The sequence below is a fragment of the Lynx rufus genome, unplaced genomic scaffold (genome assembly GCF_022079265.1).
Source record: "Lynx rufus isolate CCGP_SWC_20201006 ecotype Redwood Valley unplaced genomic scaffold, mLynRuf1.p SCAF_6, whole genome shotgun sequence".
NCBI classification, from domain to species: Eukaryota; Metazoa; Chordata; class Mammalia; order Carnivora; family Felidae; genus Lynx; species Lynx rufus.
The window spans coordinates 6,751,706-6,766,857 of record NW_025814878.1 but is presented as its reverse complement, the minus strand read 5'-3'; the positions used below and the strand labels follow the sequence as shown (position 1 = coordinate 6,766,857).

At 39.9% G+C, this 15,152-nt stretch overlaps 1 non-coding gene across 1 annotated transcript; it reads right to left on the bottom strand.

Moving 5' to 3' along the window:
* Nucleotides 1–3,153: 3,153 nt before the first annotated feature.
* TRNAP-UGG (transfer RNA proline (anticodon UGG)) lies at nucleotides 3,154–3,238 on the bottom strand. The gene has a single exon. It is a non-coding gene; the product is annotated as a tRNA-Pro (tRNA).
* Between the last annotated feature and the right edge of the window lie 11,914 nt (nucleotides 3,239–15,152).

Sequence of the window (15,152 nt, the reverse complement as noted above, 5' to 3'; positions counted from 1 at the left end):
ATTACGACAGCCCTAGAAAATGAATACAAGTTTCCTGTGGGTTTATTGACATCTTTAGCGTAAAGCTCCATTTTTCTGGGGCGCCTGGGTGGCTTAGTGGTTAAGCATCCAACCCTTGATTTTGGCTCAGGTCATATTCTCATGGTTCATGAGTTCTAGCTCTGTATTGTGACAACAGGGAGCCTTCTTGAAATTCTCTCCCTCTCTCTCTGTTCCACCCCTGCTTGTGTTCTCTCTCTCTGTCTCTCAAACTAAGTAAATAAAATAAGTAAATAAATAAAGCCGCATGATCCGAGCAACAAAAGCACCAACAAATCTCTGGGATTCCTCCTGAGGCCCTCCATACTCCTGCTATCATCCAGGTCAACTGCTCTATGGACCTGCCACACGGCTGGGTCTTCTTTTCTTTCTCTTCTAGCTCCACACTTTCTAGATCACATTTCTTCTTCTTCTTAGTTTCTTCCTCATTTTACTACAGTATACCCTATCTTTATTTTTTTTAATGTTTATTTATTTTTGAGAGAGAGAGACAAGAGTGTGAGTGGGGGAGGAGCAGAGAGAGAGCGAGACACAGAATCCGAAGCAGGCTCCAGGCTATGAGCCCGACGCGGGGCCCAAACTCACAAACCGCGAGATCATGACCTGAGCCAAAGTCGGATGCTCAACCGACTGAGCCACCCAGGTGCCCCTACTACAGGATACCCTAAAGTAACTTCCTAAGAAATGGTGTACTGCACATAAACTTTCTGAGTCTTTAAATGTCAAAACAAACAAACAAACAAACAAACAAAACTCTCATTCAAGCTTCTCCCTTGATTAAGTTTGGGCTAAGATTAGAATTTTAGGTTAAAAATCGGACGGCCAGTCTGCATCCGTTTGCTAGGGCCACTGTAACAAAATATCACAGAGTGGGTGGCTTCACCAACAGATACTCCTTTTCTCACAGTTCTAGAGGCTGGAAGTCTAAAATCAAGACGTCATCAGGGTCAGCTCCTTCTGAGGCCATGAGGGAGGAATTGTCCCATGCCTCTTGCTGAGCTTCTGGGGATTTAAGGACAATCTTTGGGTTTTTTGGCTTGTAGAAGCATCACTCCAATCCTTGTCTTCATCTTTACATGGTGTCTCCTTGTGTGCATGTCTGCGTCCAAATTTCCTCTTGTTATAAGGACACCAGTTGCAGTGGGTCAAGGGTTCACCCTATTTCAGGATGACCTCGTCTTAACTAATGACATCTTTGATGACCATTGAATACAGCCACATTCTGAGTACTGAGAGTTAAGATGGCAACATATGAGTTGGGTGGGCAGGGATCAGGAAGCGCAATGTAACGCACAATACAGTCTTCTTAGCAAATGATTGAACAATTATCATTAGCTTGAATAATTAGCTTGAGCCTTAGCTTGAACAATTGCCAGGTCCTAGAAGATAAGTTTAGATTCTTATCTCACAGCATACATAAAAATTAACTCTAAGTAGATCAAACAGTTACATATAAGAGCTACAACTATAAAACTCTGGAAGAATACATAGGAAAAAACCTTCATGACTTGGTTTTGCAGAGTTCTTAAATATAATAGCAAGGGGTGCCTGGGTGGCTCAGTAGGTTACATGTCTGACTCTTGATTTCAGCTCAGGTCATGATTTCACAGTTTTTGAGATCGAGCCCCGCATGGGGTTCTATGCTGACAGTGCAGAGCCTGCTTGGGATTCTCTCTCTCCCTCTCTCTCTGTCCCTCTCCCCAACTCATCCTCTCTCTCGAAATAAGTAAATGAACTTTAAAAAAAAAAATCTGTTGAGAAAAAATATATGTAATAGCTCATTTATTTATTTTAACTCGTTTTAGCTCATGTATCTGCTAAGGGAGTAGTGTCCATAATATATAAAAGACACTTACAACTCAATAATGAAAAGACAACCCAATTTTTAAAATGGGCCAATCATTTTGTTAAGCATTTTATCAAAGAAGCTATATTAATGGTTAATAAATAAGTGAAAATACTCAACCTCATTAGTCAGTAGGGAAATACAATGAAAACCACAATGAAATGCTACTTTACTTGACTCTAATAAAAAAGACACAATAACAAGTGTTGGTGAGGATGTGGAAAAGCCGAAACCTTTCTACATAGCTGGTGAAAATGTTAAATGATACAGAAACTTTGGAAAACAGTTTGGAAGTTTCTTTAAAAGTTAAGTATAAACAGAAACTTGTTTCTGATACTTGCTACAATATGAGTAACCTTCAAACGCATTAAGCTAAGGGAAAGAAACCGGATGCAAAAGATTATACATTGTATGATTCTATTTATATAAAATGTATAGAAAAGGCCAATCTATGGGGAGAGAAGCTGATTAGTGCTTACGTGGAGCTGGAGTGTGACTGAGAATCGACTGTGATTTGGGGAAATCTTTTTGAAGTGATGGAAATGTTCTAGAACTGGATTTTGGGCATAGCTTCACAACTTTATAGGTTTACTAAAAATCATTGGCATTTTCACTTAATATGGGTGAGTTTTATGATATGTAAATTCTACTTCAATAAAACTCCATAAAGCCATAAAATCATACAGCTTCAGAATTCTTAATGTATCACCCTATATTTTGTAATACTCAATATTGCTGTTAAAAGCCTATGCCAGTCTGATTCATGTTCTTTCTGGATAACCTGGATTGTTTCTTTGCTTTTTTTTTTTTTCATCTCTGGAATTTTTTTTCTATTTTTATTATCAAAAATATATATAGTATCATTTAGATTGTTAAATATGCTAAAATAGTATCTTCTGAATATATCACTTTGTAACCTTTTTCTTTTTTTTTTTTCCTCAACATAATGGTGTTGAGAGTTACCCATGTTGATACGTAATAGTTTTAACTATTATACAATAATCTGTTTTTCTATTATAAACACTGTTGCAAGGTATAATCTTATTTATGTTTCTTTAAGAAAAGGTCCTGGTTTCTTCAGAGAATATATCCATAAGTGGAATTACTGAGTCATAGTCCGTGTGCTTCAGTTTTACTAGATATTTTTCTTTAAATTTATTTATTTTTGAGAGAGAGAGAAAGAGAGAACATGCGGAGGGAAGGGCAGAGAGAGAGGGAGGGAGACACAGAATTCGAGTCAGGCTCCAGGCTCTGAGCTGTCGGCACAGAGCCCAACGTGGGGCTCGAACCCACGAACCATGAGATCGTGATCTGAGCCCAAGTCGGACGCTCAACCAACTGAGCCACCCAGGCACCCGTTTACTAGTACTGACAAAATGCTCTTCAAAGTAATTATTCCAGTTTACACGTCCACAACCGTGTCTTGTAGTTCATGTTTCTTCACACCCTCATATGTATGTTCAGGCTTTTACATTTGGGAGGCAAAACACGTTGGCTGAAAATGGAAATGAAAATAATCTTCCTTTAGCCTCAAGTTTCTGGTATTCACATCTAAAGATGCGCATCTTGCAGCTCTGGAAAATTCTCCTTTCCTTTCCTCTGTTATTTCTCTTCTCTCTCCCCAGATCCGTCTCGTTTGGCTGTTGTAAGTTGTGAACTGCACAACCGCATAATGACAAATGACTCACCTGTCGTTGACCCCCTGAAATGATACTCTCTGATTCCAGCTTTATTTTTCCGTCTCCTTTGGCTCAACTTCCTGAGATCTCTCTTCAGCTTCCCCCCCCCCCCCGCCCCACCCCAGATATTCCATAACATTTTGGTAAAGAAAATCTCTTTCTCCTTCTCTGAGCATTCCCTTTGCAGAGTCTCCTTCTCCTGTCAAACAAAGAGTTTGGAAGGGGCTACTATTTAGAGAAAAACAAAATTATGTTCTCTTCTGTTGCCTGAATCATCTGTTTACTCTCAGGTCAGTTTTCCTGCTTGCTATTTTGTTCTTCCTCATTAATTTCATGATCTTTTCATCATACAGTAAAACCTTGGTTTGCGAATAACTTGTCCTGCAAGTGTGCCCCAAGAGGAGCAAACATTTCTGATAAATTTTAACTTGATAAATGAGTGATGTCTTGCAACACGAGTAGTAAGTGATGCCGAATGTCACATGATCACAACTGAGCCAATGGTTTCTCTCTCTCTCTCTCTCTCTCTCTCTCTCTCCCTGTGGGATTGTGGGTGATCGTCTCCCATGCTCGGGTGCTCGGTCTCAGGCTGTGGTGTTTGGCAGAAATCAGCGATGGTTCAGAACATTGGAAGGTGCCCACAACTGGCACTAGGGTATTTTTTATCACTTCAAAGTCCCTATGGACAGTCCTTTGCTTTTCCATACCAGAGTAAGCTTAGGAATGCTTTGCTTCATTCCAGGTCAGGCTGCCTGCAGATACAGACCCTTTCCTCTGCTGCCTTATTGCCAGTTACATTAAATACAGTATATGACGAAAGCTTATTAATACTGTACTGTAGTCAACATCCGGTAAGTGTATATGATGGCCCCCGTACAGAAAAACGTTGAAAAGAAAGGCGGTAAGGAGATGATTACAGTGCAAGTTAAGAAGGAAATCATGGAGAAGTACGAACGAGGCATGCGAGTGGCTGAAATTGCAAGATTTTAAAACAAGTCTACATCTGCATCACGTCTGCAGAGGAGGAGGAGGAAAAGGTGGAGGAATCCCTCACTTCAAATGAGATTAGGGAGATGTGTAAAATGTGAGAAATAGTGCAAAATTTTGTAGAAAAGCACCACCTGAATAAGGCTGTAGCAGTGTGAGCGATGAATCTATTTAACGACAACGCAATGTCACATTTCCAAGAAATCCTCGAAAGGAGGCAAGCAAATGTCATTGGACAGGTTCCTTGTCAAAGCTGCACAAAAAGAAAAAGATCCCTTTGGGCCAATAGATAGCAATGATTCTGCTAGTGATCATGAAAGTCGTCCTACACAACGACCCTCCTCTCTCTTGTCTCCCTCACACCAGCCAGGAAGGTTTTCAGAGGTAAGTGCGGGTTAATTTATTTTTCTTTATGTTTTATATTTTATTTATTATTTTGTATTATATTACAGTATTGTAATCATTTTTATATGAATAATTTGGGGTTGTGGAATGAATCATCTGAGTTTCCATTCTTTCTTAGGGGAAATTCGCGTTGATATACAAGTTTGCTTTGGATTACAAGCATGTTTCCAGAATGAATTATGCTCACAAAGGAAGGTTTTACTGTCGTATTTATGACTAAAGAATCAGAACAGCAGATTGGAAGCTCTGTATCTGTGGACGAGTTTCTCAACTAGTAGGCATTGCTTTAGAAGGCATGTACAGGGCAGGGCGCCTGGGGGGCTCAGTCAGTTGAGCGTCCAACTTCAGCTCAGGTCATGATCTCACAGTTCATGAGTTTAAGCCCCACATCGAACTCGTTGTTGTCAGCACAGCGCTCACCTCAGATCCTCTGCCCCCTGGCTCTCTGCCCCTCCCCCACTTGCACTCTCTCCAAAAAAAAAAAAAAAAAAAAAAAATGCACGTACAGAGAGTAGCCCCCCATATGCCAGAATGCCAAAGCTGCTATGGTTTTGCCCAGACTTCATTCGAATTCTCCAGATTTTGTCCACTTCATTTAATGCATTTAGAAGAAAAAAGGCCCTCCATTATCCTCTCATTAATTTCTGTGTTTTTAGTGTCCTCCACTGTGCCTGGTTTCTACAAATTTTGAGTGTCCCCAAAATACTGCACAGTAGAGGGCTCTTTCTTTAGCAGCATCTGTTACACATAGTTTCTAAGTAATAGGTCACCTAGTCTGTTTTATTGGTTGTTTCCTCTGTTTTTCATCTTTTCCAAACAAGTTAAAATTCTTACCCGTATTTCTTTTCTATGTTGTGATGACTATGTATACATTTTTATTATTGGTCTTTAAATTTTTTATTATTTAATTAATTTATTTATGTATTTTTTTAATTTTTTTTCAACGTTTATTTATTTTTGGGACAGAGAGAGACAGAGCATGAACGGGGGAGGGGCAGAGAGAGAGGGAGACACAGAATCGGAAACAGGCTCCGGGCTCTGAGCCATCAGCCCAGAGCCCGACGCGGGCCTCGAACTCACGGACCGCGAGATCGTGACCTGGCTGAAGTCGGACGCTTAACCGACTACGCCACCCAGGCGCCCCATATTTATGTATTTTTAAAGTAGGCTCTATGCCCAATGTGGGTTTGAACTCATGACCCTGAGATCAAGAGTCACATGCTCTACCAACTGAGCCAGCCAGGCACTCTTTCTTTTCATTATTGTAAGTTTTGATAGGGATTCAAGAGGGAAAGGTAAAAAAGCATGAGTTCAATTCACCACTTTGAATTTTTTTTTAATTTTTTTAATGTTTACTTTTTAAGAGAGAGAGAGAGAGACAGAGCATGAGTGGGGGAGGGGCAGAGAGAGAGGGAGACACAGATTCTGAAGTAGGCAACTGAGCAGCTGTCAGCACAGAGCCCAACGTGGGGTTCGAACTCATGAACCGAACAATGAGATCCTGACCTGAGATGAAGTCGGACGCTCAACCGACTGAGCCACCCAGGCGCCCCTGAATTCACCACTTTGAACCAGCAGTCTCAAAATTAACTTGAATATTAAAAAGGAAATTTGTTCCCCAAATAAATGAATTAGACTACATTATTTACACATAATTAAGGTAACGTATTGGGACTTAGTAAATTATGTACTATCATGTAACAAAGCACAAATGATTAGTATCTGAACTTTTTCTGATTTTTCGTAGAGAATATTTAAAAATGAAAGGAGAGTACTGCCTTAAGGAGGGGACCCACAAAGACACTGGGGAACTGCTCAGAAAATCAGCATTACAAAGAAGACAAATTGTCCCACCACTCCTTCAATGTGGCCTCACTGGTTTTCAATCTTATTATGAGGACACACCCAGGAAAAATCAGTTTTAAAAGATTTAAGAGGGTTTTTTTTTTAATATGAAAAATGCAATAGAGGCCCTCAGTTACTAGAGGATTTATTGATCACTATTGATTGTCTAGTTTCTACTCATTTGCAATATATTTATTGGCAACTTCTTACTATAAGGCAAAAGACAACTGCTCCAGGCATCAAAAAGAATGAGACAAAACAAAACAAATAAACAGGCCTCACATTCTGGACTTGAAATTGCTTACAGCCTCATGGTGAAATGGCAAGGTAATAGATACACGGCCCCCAGGAGACTCCATGGGACCGAGGAGGAAGGAGCTTCTAAATTTGTCTCGAGACTGGGGGATTGTCGTGGAAGCAATGATGTTTCAGTCCACACTTAGAAGGTTAGGAGTCTGCAGTGTGTGATCTGGGAAAGGCATCCCAAACAGCATTTGAGAAACACAAAGTGTTCAGAGAGCATGGTACACTCGGAGACTGACAAGTGTTTTGATATTTCCGGAGCATGAAGCGTAACGAGAGAAGAATTCTAAGTTGGCACCACATACAGCAAATGCAAATCAGTGTTACATGGACCATTACTGTCACAAAAGCATAAAGAAAGTTATCAAATGTGCAAAAATACTTTGAAAATAGTACAGAAACTGGCATTTCCTTTTAAGCCAAACTCCCTTAAATCTCATTAGATGTATGGTCTCTTAACTTCTTCTAACAAATTACTTTGGTCAGGTCAGGTTTTCTCCCTCTCGAAATGGCATTTTCTCATTCCCTGAGAACATATGTTAAAGCTAAAACTAACTTCTCATACACCCATCCTTTATCAGACAGTCATGGATATGTTCCTGTAAACCTCTAAATAGCCGTGTATTTTAGCATTTCAATTTGATCGATGGAATGGAGAGGATTTGAACAGAAAACCTCATTTATCCAATTTTGAGTTAGAAAAATAGGAGTTTCAAGTTGGAAAATACACCTTTCACACTTTGAGAAACCAGAAGTAACCTCTCTTTTCTCATGATCTTATACAAGGAATGTATGGATTTTGAAGGTTAACAAATTCACTAAAAGACACCCAACAGTAAAGACTTTTGAAATAAAATGAATTACTCATTTTAGAGCTCAAACTGAAGAACACACATTAGTATCAAATCAGCGTCTCAAAGACTAACTTATTTTTAAAAAAATCAGAATTGATCATGGAGTTGAAGATGTTTGGTTCCAATTTCGTGGGCCTCACTCTTTCACTTCACATTTCTGGCTTACTTAAATATTCATGGAATATTGTCTATTTGTGAATTCGTTCCAACATCAGTGCTTAAATATAGAATCTTTGATGAGCAAGCACTTACCCAGAGTTTACTTCTAAACAATCCCATATACCCCCTTTTCACTTTTAACATTGAAGATGTGTAATAGTTTTTTTCTATTCCTTTCTCAACCAAACAGAAAGGAACATTTTCAACTAGAAATGTTTGTTCTTCACAAATACTTCTATTAGGGACCAACGTTCCAAATCACATTTTGTAAAAAGTTTGCCTAGGCAAAATTTTTATCAGATGATCCATTTATATAGATGGAATTTGTCAATCACATACTCCCAGCATCACATTAGGCATGGAGTAGTGAATACAATAAATATAAACATCGTCCCTGCACATCAGGAGCACACTATTTTACCGAGGAGAAATACAGAGGCAACAGGTAACAGTAAAAGGCTACCAATGACTACATGACCAAAAAGGGCTGCAATGTGGCAGTCTCCTATACTTTTCTATCAAAAGTACCCCTGGAGGAGATCCCCAGCCTCCTCCTCTAGAATTTGTTAATTAGATGTGGGGAGGAGCCAAGGAATCTGCATTCACAGGGGCCAGGTGTTGATTATTACTAAGACAAAAGTAAAAGCAAACTAAGGTGGTGTGCCCAAGGAGTATTTCACTAGGGAAATGAGCAACGGGCTAACCTTACCAGGACAGAGAGGTGTAATTAGGTTTCAGCGGTGGACGAAGGCTGTATGTGTGTATTTTAAGAAGTGTGCTAAACGATGGGCTTGGCTGGGGCAGGAAGAGTTATTTTAGAAGGAGCAAGAATTAAAGCAAGATTTTATTTGGGCCAGGAAAATTTTTGCTTTGTAGACAATGCAAAGGTATTTTTGAGCTGAAGATTCACATGATGAAATCAGCTTTTTAGCAATAGCAATCCTGCAGAGGCATTTAGGGTAAATGTGTGGTGAAAGCCAGGAGACATAGCCTACTTATTCATTTGTTCACTTAACAAGTATACATTGAACACCCAAATTATGTGCATGCCCTGTGCTAAGTGGGAAGAATGCACAGCGTTAAGTACCACAGCACCGAGTCTGTGAGTTGTCTGTGCTTAATTTTTTTTGTTCACTAAAATTTCTTCTTGTAGCCTGACTTAATTTAGGACTATCCTAACAGCTTTCAGTTCTGTATTTATGCTAATTTGCCTAGCTATTTGGAGTCACTGCATTTGCAATTAAAATGTTCTATGTAGTTGTTAGAAAACTACTCTGTAAGTGAGATGAAAAACAATTTTGTTCCATCCAAAATATACTTAAAAGACTGAGAGGGAAAAAAAAAATTAAAGCCATATTGATTGGTAGCCAGATCTTGAAATATAGAGAATAGTTAAGGAAAGTGGCTTAATGGTAATGCATTTATCAGAACAGAGAGGAATCAACTGGTATACATAATGATGATTACTAAAAAAGATTTAAATTTATTTTGTTAATGTATATTTATTTTTGAGAGAGCACAAGAAGGGGAGGGGCAGAGGGAGACACAGAATCTGAAGCAGGCTTCAGGCTCTGAGCTGTCAGCTCAAAGCCCATCACGGGGCTTGAACTCACAAACCATGAGATCATGACCTGAGCCAAAGTCAGACACTTAACTGACTGAGCCACCCAGGCACCCCTGAAAACGATTTAAATTTAGAAGTATGCTTAACATTCTGACTGGAGGCTTGGTCTCTGGGGTAATGATTGGTATATGTCATATATTTCACTGCAGAACCTTTGAACTCTTAGTAAGAGGCACACTCAGATTCCAAACCATTAGTTGTGTTATGAGTTATTGTATCACACATTCCAACCTGTAAGAAATTGGCAAAATTTTCCATCTTCTTTAAATCAACTGAAATCTCTTTTCACAAACCCCATTCCCAACTGATGGGAAATTTATTCATATATATATATATATATATATATATATATATACACACACACACACACACACACACACACGTATACGTATATATATATACATACATATGTGTGTATATGTATATAATTATTTATTATATTATATATAAATATATAGTTTATTATTTATTTTGAGAGAGACAGACAGCATGAGCAGGGGAGGGGCAGAGAGAGGGAGAGATAGAATCCCAAGTAGACTCCATGCTGGCAATGCAGAGCCAGATGCAGGGCTTGACACAGGGCTTGATGAGGGGCTCAAACTCACGAAACCGTGAGATCATGACCTGAGCTGAAACCAGGAATTGGACACTTAACCAACTGAACCACCCAGGCGCCCGGAAATTTATTCTTGTCTTTGTTGCTGTGTGTCAGAAGACATGAAAGCTATATGAGAGGTCACAAAATGGTGCCCATCAGCCTACATTTAGCTTGATGTCTTATTGACCCCCAAAGTATACTACAAATAAATAAAATGTGTAACTACCACACAGTTTCTACGTAGTTGTCGGAATTAATGTGGGAAGCACTCATGTAAAATTTGCATTTTGAGCTTCTATTACAAAATCAGTATTAATTAGTCTATATTAGTTGTTGGCAACAATTGACTGGACCCAAATAGCCCCTGACCCTCTTAGAAAGGGTGTCTTCTTATGGTTGCCACAGCCCCCAACATCTTTATGACCTTACACATAATGGCTTCAGTCATTTCATGTTACCTCCTGTCCCGTAGGCATTTGATTTTTTTGCCATTCTAGCCCATTGGATTTTGAGGGGGAAATGTGACCTGTGCTAAATAACCCAATAGGCTAACTAAGCATGCGTTGAGCCTGCTCTGAAAACAGGGCCATCAAAACATGAGACTGGGTTTTGAAATCTTTATGTTCTTAAAACATGAAAGTAACTATGAGAAATGCCAAATTTGTGTTGGATTTTCTAATACCTATTTTATAGCTTAGGGGGTATTTTTAAGTAAATGCAGTGGGGGCACATATGGCAGATCAGTAGTTTTTCAATGCTAGGATCATGCAGATCATTACATGAACCCTACGACGGGCCTCAAGAACTTTGCCCCTGAGATTTCAGGTATGGTGGGTCAGAAATTATGGCATCCATGGGGCGCCTGGGTGGCTCAATTGGTTGAACGTTCGGCTTTTCAGCTCAGATCATGATCCCAGGGTCCTGGGATCGAGCCCCATACTGGCCTCTGCACTGAACTTGGAATCTGCTTAAGATTCTCTCTCTCTCTCTCTCTCTCTCTCTCTCTCTCCCTCTGCCCCTCTGCCATTCTCCCCTACTTATGTGCACTCTCTCTCTACAAGAAAAATAATTTAAAAAGGAAACTATAGCATCTATAATTGAAATTACTTGGAATCCTTTGCCAGAGATCACAAATAAAATCAGCACTGTAGCCAGTGAGCTCTCCTCTTCTATGGTAAGGGTATAAAAGTAGCCCAGGGCAGGTAAGGGGAAGCTCCTAATTTTGCTTCTCATTACCTGGGGTCAAAGAGAATGCACATGAGACACACAAAGCTATACCAAATCCCTCTGTTCGTAGCCTATAGCCACATCTGCCCTCATATTTCAGTAAGGCTTAAAGTGTGTTTTTTGTTTTTTGTTTTTGTTTTTTTGCTTCATGCCCAGATGAAGCCGATTTAAGAGTTCAGTAATGAGTGGTGAGAATTGAAACAACTTAAAATACATGAAAATACAAACTTTAAATTCATTGTAAAGCAAAGCAAATGTTAAAGATTCCTCTCAAAATGAGATTAGATAATATTAAAATTAACTTGAAATGCATCTGAATTAATTTAAGATTATGTTAGAAAAATCAAAAAAAGGAGGAAGGAGGGACGGGAGAGGAGATAGAACAACTTATACTAAAAGAACTTGCCAGAAATGAGGGGAAGTAAAGATTTTGTGTCACTGTTGATGCTGACTATTACAAAAAGTCTAGACAAAAGACTGCTTTTGAAAAAGTTAATGGTCAACATGAGTAAATTTCAAAACATAATACAGTAATATTTCAATAATAACAGCTTAAAAAATTGACCATGAACTGTTTGCAAGGCACTATTCAAAGTTCTTGACATGCATCAACTTTTTTAAGACTCCATAATTGCTTTAGGAAGCAGGAACTATTGTTACCCCATTTTTGCCAGTGAGGAAGTTACAACTTAGAGTATGTGACACACATAAAGTCAACAGAGTAAATGATTTGTAGAACGGGAATTGAAAGCCAGATCTACCTGATTCCACAGCAGAAGCTCAATAGTATTCAAGCTCTATCCAACTGCCTCCCTAAACATTAGAGAAGATACAGCAGAGATACAGAGCAACGTTACAGGAAACAGAACAGAATGACAAAGGGACAGTATAGTAAATCTTTTATTTTAATAAGTTTATCTGGGTAAAATTCCCATGTTAAAAAAAAAAGTTATGTTAGGCCATAAGCTGTCTTCTAACTATATACTATTTATCAGTCAACACATAAGATGAAATGACAGGGGCTCCTGGGTGGCTCAGCCGGTTAAGCATCTGACTCTTGATTTTGGCTCGGGTCATGATCTCACAGCTGGTGAGATCAAGCCCCACGTTGGACTCAGCATTAACAGCGTGGAACCTGCTTCAGATTCTCTCTCTCTGTCTCTCTCTCTCTCTCTCTCTCTCTCTCTCTCTCTCTGTCCCTTCCCCACTCACACACACACACTCTCTCTCTCAAATAAATAAACATTTAAAAAGATGAAATGAGGGGCGCCTGGGTGGCGCAGTCGGTTAAGCGTCCTACTTCAGCCAGGTCACGATCTCACAGTCTGTGAGTTCGAGCCCCGCGTCAGGCTCTGGGCTGATGGCTCAGAGCCTGGAGCCTGTTTCCGATTCTGTGTCTCCCTCTCTCTCTGCCCCTCCCCTGTTCATGCTCTGTCTCTCTCTGTCCCAAAAATAAATAAACGTTGAAAAAAAAATAAAAAATAAAAAGATGAAATGACATAAAATTATTAAAAGTCAAAGGATATTGGAAAAAAACTTTAGTCAAATGAAGAGATAAAGTTTTTACTACTACATTAGCATCAAACAAGGTACTTTCAAAACAGGGGCATCCAAAAGTGAGAATTCTTCTCTAAATTGATACATTATTAAATTATATTATTAATTTAATATACCATGAAATACAGACTTGAAGAAAAAATAAGAAATTTTGTACCAGCAAATGTATATTTCACAACAAATTATAACTCTCATGAAGCTTTACTAAGAAGCATTGAACCAAAAGGCATAGTGTCTACCTATCTGCACAGCAAAATGGTTTGAAATACCGAAAAGACTAGCACACGCAATAATGTTGGGAGAATTTTTTTAATGTTCATTTTTGAGAGAGAGTGAGCGGGAGAGAGAGAATCCCTGAAGCAGACTCCAGTCTCTGAGCTGTCAGCAACAGAGCCTGACATGGGGCTCAAACTAATGAACCGCGAGATCATGACCTGAGCTGAAGTCAGACGCTTAACCGATTGAGCCACCCAGGTGCCCCAGTAATGTTGGGAGAATTTAACTGCCTTCCTCCCTGATATGTGATAGGTGAAGAATAAACAAGGGGATAAGTAACAAGGAGACCTGAAAAAGGCCTACAGATGAATTTAAAGGTGCAAGTACTCTATAACAGAAAATTATAACTGTCTTTGAAATATCTTAAAATCTTCTGTACTGGACCATAAAGAGACTCTCATTGTATAGGCCAACCTTCCAGAGCCAGAAAAAAAATGGCAAACTCCTTCATTTTCCCAAGCCCAACCCAGAAGATGCCTTGGAAGGAGGAAAGAATCGCATTGGTCTGAAAAACTACAGTAAAACTGTGGAGAAACCCTTGGGGAGGCAGGAAGCAGTCATGATACAGTTTGAGAGGCAACAGCAGTTTTTGGCAGAAATAGGCTGGGGAGCTGCTCAGAGAATACCTGGGGGAGAATTTGACTTGCGCTCTGTTCTCTCCACTACATTGTCCTAGAACTTTCTTGCCCACATCCTCACTCTGCAAGGCAAGGAAGGAATGGAAACATTGCAGTGGCCAGGTCGGTTGGATGACAGTACAGTGGCAGCCATTTGAGGGGAGAAGTTCAAAGCCAGTAGTGGCCACCCTGTGGCCTTTGAGCTTCTCTCCTATTTCCTCCCTACCCTAAGCTAGCACTCCCAGACATCCATGGCGTATGGGGTTATGATCCAGGTGAGAAATACTCCTGAAAAGAGCAGTGAGCAGTGTCAGGGCAGAGATATAAGGAGAGTTCCTTAGGACATTCTTGCCTTGGTCAGGGAGAGGCGGGGAGGGGGCAAGAGGGAGTAGTCAGATATAGACTATGACATCAGGGGCTCTTCGTCCTGAGATATAGTCACACACGTACACCTACATGCAGGCGTGTGCGTGCACACCCACACACACACACACACACACACACACACACACACACACGTGCCTATACCTTAAACTAACCCAGAAGGTTAGGAAGCAGAACTTAGGCTTCTGTTCATTACTCTGGACCACAGTCCCAGGACTGTAGTCCTCAGGACTACATCAAACATTGGGGAGGAAGACACAAAAGCAATTTAAGAAAACATTACCACTCAGGGGCACCTGGATGGCTCAGTTGGTTAAGTGTCCAACTTTTAATTTCGACTCAGGTCATGATCTCAGGGTTCATGAGATCAAGCCCCACACTGGGCTCTGTGCTGACAGTGAGGAGGCTACTTGGGTATTCTATTTCTCCTTCTCTCTCTGCTCGTCTCCTGCTCTCTCTCTCTCTCTCTCTCTCAAAGTAAATAAACATTAAAAAAAATTACCCCTTATAGTAGAATTCGTGGAATATATAGATTACTGTTTCAAAATAAGCCTCTCTCAAAGAAAGAGCAAAGGATTTTAGCACCACAAAGTAAGAACAGTAGCAAAGAACACCCAAATAGATATGCAGGCCAGGAAAAGCAACAGTTTAAATCAGGAACTCAATATGCATCATTAAGTCACAAAAATGGGTGCAGCTCATCTTATCTGGAAGCAGAGTGACCAACCATGGTGTTTTGCTGAGTGAAGAGT